Genomic DNA, 7,934 nt, shown 5'->3' with positions numbered 1-7,934 from the left:
CATTGTTCTTATTTCACTTTTAAAAGCCATTCTCTTATGGTTTAGGACAGTTAGAATCCAAAGCAGATTTTCTTTTTTATCAGCATGACAGGGCATTAAGATTCTATAGTATTGTATGTTCGCTATACCACTGAGGTTTAATTCTTCCCTTTCCTTTCCTCATGGGACTAAAATACTTTTCCTAAGTGGTTTCACAAAAAAAAAAAAAAAAAAAAAAAGGTTTTTCACTTGGTTTGAAATGGTGTGAGATAATCTGAAAAGGCTAAACTGAAACCAAGATATGTGAGATATCTACTGTCTGTTTTATGTGTTGTTTACTGTGGCTGCAGTCGCCTCAGGTATTAAATAGTTAATTTGAACTAAGTTACCTCCAAGAGTTTCCATTCTAACTCAAATGGTGCCGTCTTGGTCTGGTTTTTAGTAAGACTGAGATCAGCAGTCTTTAATCACCTCTGCTTTAGACATTACCCCAGGCATTTCACATATAGCCCTTTATTTAATGCCCCCTGTAGTAAGGGATGTTTAAGTTGCACTTTACAGACTAGGAAATAGAACATTAGTAAGGCTAAATGCCTTAAATGAGGTCATAAAAGTAGGGGATCATAGAAATTGTTTTAATAGAAACCATGACTTCCTGGCTCCAAACACTGCTGTATAATAATTACTGTCTTTGCTTTTTAATATACTCTTGATTTTTATCTCCTAGTGTTTTAGCTTTTGACTATTACTATAATGTTTCTTAAAGAACATTTCTTCTAATAATCTTTCGAAGGCTGAACACAGAACAAGTATCTAACACCAGAATTGGAGAAGCAATATATTTGAAAATAATTGTAGCTAATGTTAAGAATGCTTAGAATGCTTAATTTTTATGTAATATGAAAATGTATTAATGACATAGTTATAACTTTGATAATATTATCAAATTATTTTCTGCAATAGCTGACCTAGAAAACTGAAACCTTTTTATTGTTAATAAACTGTGTTTAAGCTGCAATCTGGTAAAAGGAGATTAATAAAACTAAGGGATGTTAGAGAGTAATTTCACACTTTTTAGCATATTCCAAAAAGGATTCTTACTTAAAATACTCTGCTTGAATAGGCTGCAAGTCTATGTGCAGACACATTATCATCTTTAAACACCTTCCCAGCATCGTATTTCACTCATCAGAGTTCCCCTCTGATACATAGTTTTGAGAAACAGAAATTTTATTTGGAACAACAGCAGCAACACATAAAGACCCCTATACACTACGTGAATATTCAAACATATGATAAGCTTATCCAAAAAGGTTAAAAATAGAATGCAAATATGTGTTGCTCATTACTAAGTAAACAAAATATGTATACAGAATATGTACAGGTAAGGAGGAAGTGGTAGCTAAGCCTCTCTCTTATTGACAGACACAATTGGTTATGTACAAAAATTCTACTCACTTTCCGCTGTGTACATGTGTGAAAGTTATTTATCCTCTCTAAATAAAAGTACTTTACATGCAAGTAACTAATTTTATATACATACTGAACAAGAAGTTAACCCACAAGAAGTTCCTGACACATTTCCTATGCTATGATGAATTTTTATGATTTCTAGTTGTGGAAGCTGCCTTTTTTAAGCAAGAAAAGTAGAGCAACAGCAAAATAAATGGAATAACACATGATAGGAAAACTGAAAGTTACATAATATCTATTAGTATCCTTACTCCCCCATGAGTAATAATTTCTAGACTTTAAAGCACTAAACAACTTACAAAATGGTTTTGAGACAATCAGAAGATGAATAACTTTGGGAAGGTACCTTCTCATATGATGTCATTTATTCATCATTTCTCATTTTAACTACTTATTGGTGCAGTAAGCATTTGGCCTCTGCTGTCTTCCTGCTTTAGATATTCCATTCATGTTACTAGCAATGACCAAACAAGAAACTCTCCACACCTCTATTTCGTGTGTTATTACTTTTGGATGTATGTGGAATGACACCTAACATCTGAGAGCCGTGTTTTCCTCCACCCTGCCTCCTTCCATTAATCATTATAGTTTCATTATGCCATTGATCTGATGCTAATGTAAGCCTTACCTGTATTATTGACTTGACCCAGAGCACATTTTCTTCTTATCTTCTTGTCATTAATTTTCCTTAAAAAGTCAATCTAAATATAACTTTGAAGCTACTCAAATCTTCTAGGCTTAGTTAATTTATTATCAGTCTTCTCTCAAGTCCTTCTATACTTAATTTTATAGGAAAGATGATTATACTTTATTAATATTCTATTTCCTTCACAATATGAACAGTGACCTAAGGATGAGGACCATGTCGTCTGTTGATTCTCAAAATACCCATGTGCTTTTATAATGTCTAGGACATTTCAAAATGTTTATTGAAAGGTAGACCAATCACATGAATCCATGAATCCATAAGATACTTATTGAATATATTTTAATCATGATAATAGTTCACATCTTTGGAATCACTAAAGGTTCTTAAAATATTAATATGAAAATTTAGATTTTTATTTTTAAGTTATTTATAACAGATATTTGTTCTTTCTCCAGATACATTTTCTCCAACCCCTAGTAAAATACCTAATTTGTACTTCAGTATGTGGAAAGGTACATATAATGTGAAGTCATGTTTTTCTTTTTAGCTTCCCTGGCAGAATAACAGGATCATATGATCTACTTTAAGGAAAAAAATCATGTAGCTTTCTTTTCTGAAATAAAACTCTTGTGTATTTTCTTCTTGACCAGTTAATTTTTCTGGAATGTTTTTTTATAATTAGAGCAGGGTCACAATTATGAAAATGAGCTCACCTGAAGAATGTGGGGCTTTACATGATGTAGAAGCTGGGTAGAATGAATTCAGTGTCCTTGGGCATGCTTGGAACTCATTTGTAATATAAGCACTGAGGCGGCTGAAGCTAGAAAGTGGCAAGTTTGAGGGCAGCCATGGAAATACTGAGACTATTTCAAAGCAAACAAACACTTAAGAGATCATTAAATGTGTAAAGCAGTGGCATTATACTGCACACTGGGTACTTTTTAATTAAGTAATATTTTATTTTTTGAAATTAGAATAGATGGGTATTGAATTAAATCATTTTCCCTGTTTCTTTACCTCTTTCCAACCATTCCATGTAACTTCCCCTCTCTTTCTCTCAAATTCAAAGCCTTATTTTCTGTAACTGTTGTTACACACACACACACACACACACACACACACACACACACACTCACTCCTAAACATATAAATACAACCAAAATGAGAAGCTCAATAATATTTCTATCATTTTAATCACTTTTTTTTTTATTTTGCAATACAATTCAGTTCTATACATCAGCCACGGATTCCCTTGTTCTCCCCCCTCCCGCCCCCCTCACCTTTCCCCCAGCCCGCCCCCTGTAGATGTAACCAACCGTCTTATTAAATAAGAAACACAGAGCCGATTCAGAGAAGAAAGCCAAGAGGTCAGAACTAAGAGCCTTACCCTTCCTGCTTCAGCTATCCTGCTTCAGCCAAGACAGCTCTCCGAAAAAGAGGCCTACTTCCTGTGTGTACGTCTTTAAATACTCTAGATGTTCTGCCTTCTCATTGGTTGTAAACTAAACACGTGACTGCCTTGTCATTGCCTGTATGTACCGCCCTCCAGGTCCTTAAAGGCGTGCGCCACCACCGCCACGCACTTGCTATGGCTCTATAACTCTGACCCCCAGGCAACTTTATTTATTAACATACAATTAAAATCACATTTCAGTACAAGTAAAATACCACCATATTTCCCCTTTTCTATTTTAATAAAAAGAAAAAAAAAGAAAAAGGTTATAACTAACAAAAGAAAAACTATATACAAAAGTACAATAACTATATACAATATATACAAATAATAAATGTCTAAACAATGTCTAGTTCATTTGTATTTGACAAATTCAGAGATGATAATTTCATTATCCTATTTTGTTAAGTCCAAAATGTATCTAATTCACTTTCTATCCTAATTAATCTTCAACTAACTAACCTTCAACTATAACTAACTAATCTTCAACTCCCTCAGAGACCCAAGAAGGAAATAATATTAGCTAACAAAAATAAAAACAGAAAGTGCATGCAAGCAACTTCCAAAAAATTTGTGAGTTGACAGAAACAGCCAACTGCCTGGACAGTCACCTGAGGTTTCTCCGCAATGCTGGGGCATCATCTTCAGCCTATATAGGCTTAGCATATCTGACAGACTCATTTGTGAAGTAGGATGTACACAAGGTCAACAGTTCAACCTCACATTGGGTGAGAGCAGTCCATGCACCAGAAACACCTGAATTCCACTAATGTCATGTCATGATTCAGGATTTTAAATTCTGGAAAATGTTGATGGTTTTTTTAGTTCAGCTCTCCATTCTTCTTGGCTGTGTACATATGGCTTCATCTCAGCATCCCGTTCTTCTCCACATCTCTCTATCAAATGCCAGTCTACTATTGAGAGGCGTGAGCTTAGTTACTCTTCAAAAATAACTGTTTCAGCTGCTGTTCCATAGCACATCAGAAGCCATCGGCCCACTGCCTGTTCAGCTGCCTTCGAAGAAAAGGGCACTGTACCTTTTCCGAGTTGCGAAGGCCACGTCAGGGATGGTGCCATATTGTCCTGGCCTCAGAAGATGCCTTTTGATAAAGCCATAACCACGCTTGTTTAGGCAAGAATCAGTAGTCCTTTGTTTCATGTCCTGTCTGTCCATTTTGTCATCAGTTGATTCGAGGATACTTTGTTGTCCAGTGGCTAACTTTTGCCACAATGAAAGCTAACTCCATACGCAGTTTCTTCAATGCCCATATTTTCTCTGAAGTAGATTGGTACTGCCAGGAGCCGACATGTCTCATAGTCATAACAAAAAAGAAAAATTTTCTAAGTTATTAAAACATTTTAAATGCCATATTCTGTAGATCTCTGAAGGGTTTGAAGATGACCTATCTAAAATATATCTGCTCAATTTTTAAAACATATCTAATATGACTACAAGTTCTATTGTAATGTCTAACTACTAACTATCATTTCTTTATATCCTAATGGTAATAATAATATTCAAGGATCAGAAAATTGCATTGTTAAATGAACGATATAAGTACAATTAGAAATATACATATAGCATTTTCTAACAATATCAATTTCAATATATATAATTTGTATACAATATAAAACAATCCAATCCAATGTAAAGTATTTAAAACTAGTAATTGTCTTTTTCTTCTTCTTTCTCTCTTTTTTTTAATAAGAACCTTAAATCTAATCTGCTTAGTCTTTTTCCTAACCCTTGACAACAACTTGTAACCAACCCCCCTAAACAATGAAAATTATCCCAGACCCAAAACCCATTAAAAAGACCAAAAAACCACCCACCCCACACCACCTCTTTGGGAATGTGGGCGTCGTATTCTTAAAATTGCTTCCTGCTGGATATGGGCGAAGTTATCTTTATCCTGAAAGAAAAATTTTAGGTTAATTGTCAAATTCTAGGAAAGGTAACTAAATCCTTCATTATCCATTCTGTGTATAATGCCAAAGTTCAGGGTTTATCTCAAGTCCTTATTCAAGTAGTCTTTGAGACTGGATCATCTCAGCTAGTCATCTCAAAATTGCTCTGAGCACCTTGTAGTTCAAAGCTGATCTGTAGATGATGTTTGTCAGCTTAGTGATGTTATTATTGTCCATGTGGAATTGTTGTTGTTGTGGGGCCCCAACTTCTTCCTGGAGACTTCAGTTGATGTTAGGCCTGGCCGTGAATTCCTGCAGAAAACTGATAAGAGACTCGAACACAAAGACATATATATGCAGCTAATTGAAGCCTTTTTTCTAGAATTAATTAGTACTCTATATGACCATTCATATCTTAGCAAAGTTTAAAATGTATATCTATATATCTATATATATTAATCTTGTAAGTTTTGATATAAAATTTATACTTTAAGAAAAGTTTAAAGAATCAGAATAGAATCAAAGAGTTGAGATTAGTAATAGAATAGTCCCTTAATTAATTTGGCTTTTCTCCTGTCTCATAGCAGAAGATGGCTCTTTTATTCTGGCATGATAGAGGGAGTTTGCATTTTCCTTTTAACAACATGCTTGAGTTTAAAGAAGGAGAGAGCCATTCTCCAACTCCAAAGTCAGCTTTAAATTTTAATTGGACTGGGACTATTAGAAGACCAATAGTGTTAAATCTTTAGAGAAAAGCAGAAACAAACATTTAGGAAGACATACAATTTTTTAGATAATATATACCCATACGCCATTTCACTCTGCTTCCTGGGATAGATGATTTGTCCCTTTTCTTCAGTTGTCTTATTTGTCCAGTGTTCTTCAGATTCCTTAACCTTCATTCTCCTAAGAGACAAAAACAAAAACCTTTCCCCAAGACTAATTTTGGGGATGTTCCTTTTTGGCAAGTTATTATCTGATTAAATGAAAAGACATGTGTTACTGGTATAAGTTAGTTTAAATTGGATGTTCATGTTGGTTGATGAGCTATCACCTCCTCTAATTAAGAGGTTTCTCTTGTTCAAATCGAACCTTTATCAATTTTGATGGTACCCACAACTTATCTTCTCCTGTAGAAACAAAAGCAAAACCTCGTCCCCAATGTAACACATACCCTGGTTTCCATTCTGAGGTCAGCACATCCTTAAAATATATAGGCTGATTTAATTCTGTAGTTTTTCTATTATCCAATGTCTCTCTGCAGCTGTTGTTCCTTTCTCATTGGCATTAAGAAAATTCAAAGTTAATAGAGCATTATGCAGTCTATTTCTGGGGGTTTTTGTTGCCCCTTTCTGTTTATTTAGCATATCCTTTAGAGTTCTGTTTGATCTTTCTATAACTGCTTGACCTGTAGGATTATGTGGTATGCCTGTAATATGCTTTATATTGTAATAAGCAAAAAACTGTTTCATTTTAACAGAGACATATGACGGAGCATTATCAGTTTTGATTTGTGCAGGTATACCCATGATGGCCATAACTTCTAGCAAATGAGTGATTACAGAATCAGCTTTTTCAGAACTCAAAGCAGTTGCCCACTGAAATCCTGAATAAGTATCGATAGTGTGGTGTACATATTTCTGCAAAGTGAAACACGTCCATCTGCCAGATTTCATTCCTTTGAGTACCCTTTGGGTTACATCCTGCTGGTAATGGTGTTTGATTGTAGAAGGAACAAGTAGGACATTTCTTTACTATTTCTTTGGCTTGTTGCCAGGTTATGGAAAAATCCTTTTTTAAACCTTTACTATTGACATGATGTTTTTTATGACATTCTGAGGCCTCCAGCACATTTCCTATTAATAAGCGTAGCCACAAGTTCTGCCTAAGAGCTTGAATCCAGCCACGTGTTCCCGCTTGAGCCTAGTCAAGCCTTGGCTCTGGCTACCTTAAGCTCCAACCACGTGCGTTGGTTTTACAGGCAGGGGCCCTGTTCGGCAGGGCAGGCCTGAGTTGTTTGTAACACTGGCTTTAAGCAAGTAGCTCAAGGTTGGTCCGGCCTGAGGCCAAGCCGACCTGGGCCCGGGCTAGGGAGCCGGCTGCCCTGGCGGGAAACCAGACCTGCCGGCCACCCTGGCGGGATCCCGGACCTGCCGCCAAGCCAAGTTAAGGGGTTTTAATGGATTCTTATCACGTTGGGCGCCAAATGTAGATGTAACCAACAGTCTTATTAAATAAGAAACACAGAGCCGATTCAGAGAAGAAAGCCAAGAGGTCAGAACTAAGAGCCTTACCCTTCCTGCTTCAGCTATCCTGCTTCAGCCAAGACAGCTCTCCGAAAAAGAGGCCTACTTCCTGTGTGTACGTCTTTAAATACTCTAGATGTTCTGCCTTCTCATTGGTTGTAAACTAAACACGTGACTGCCTTGTCATTGCCTGTATGTACCGCCCTCCAGGTCCTTAAAGGCGTGC

This window comes from Peromyscus eremicus, chromosome 10, assembly GCF_949786415.1.
Source record: "Peromyscus eremicus chromosome 10, PerEre_H2_v1, whole genome shotgun sequence".
Taxonomy (NCBI): Eukaryota; Metazoa; Chordata; class Mammalia; order Rodentia; family Cricetidae; genus Peromyscus; species Peromyscus eremicus.
This window is presented reverse-complemented; position numbering follows the sequence as displayed.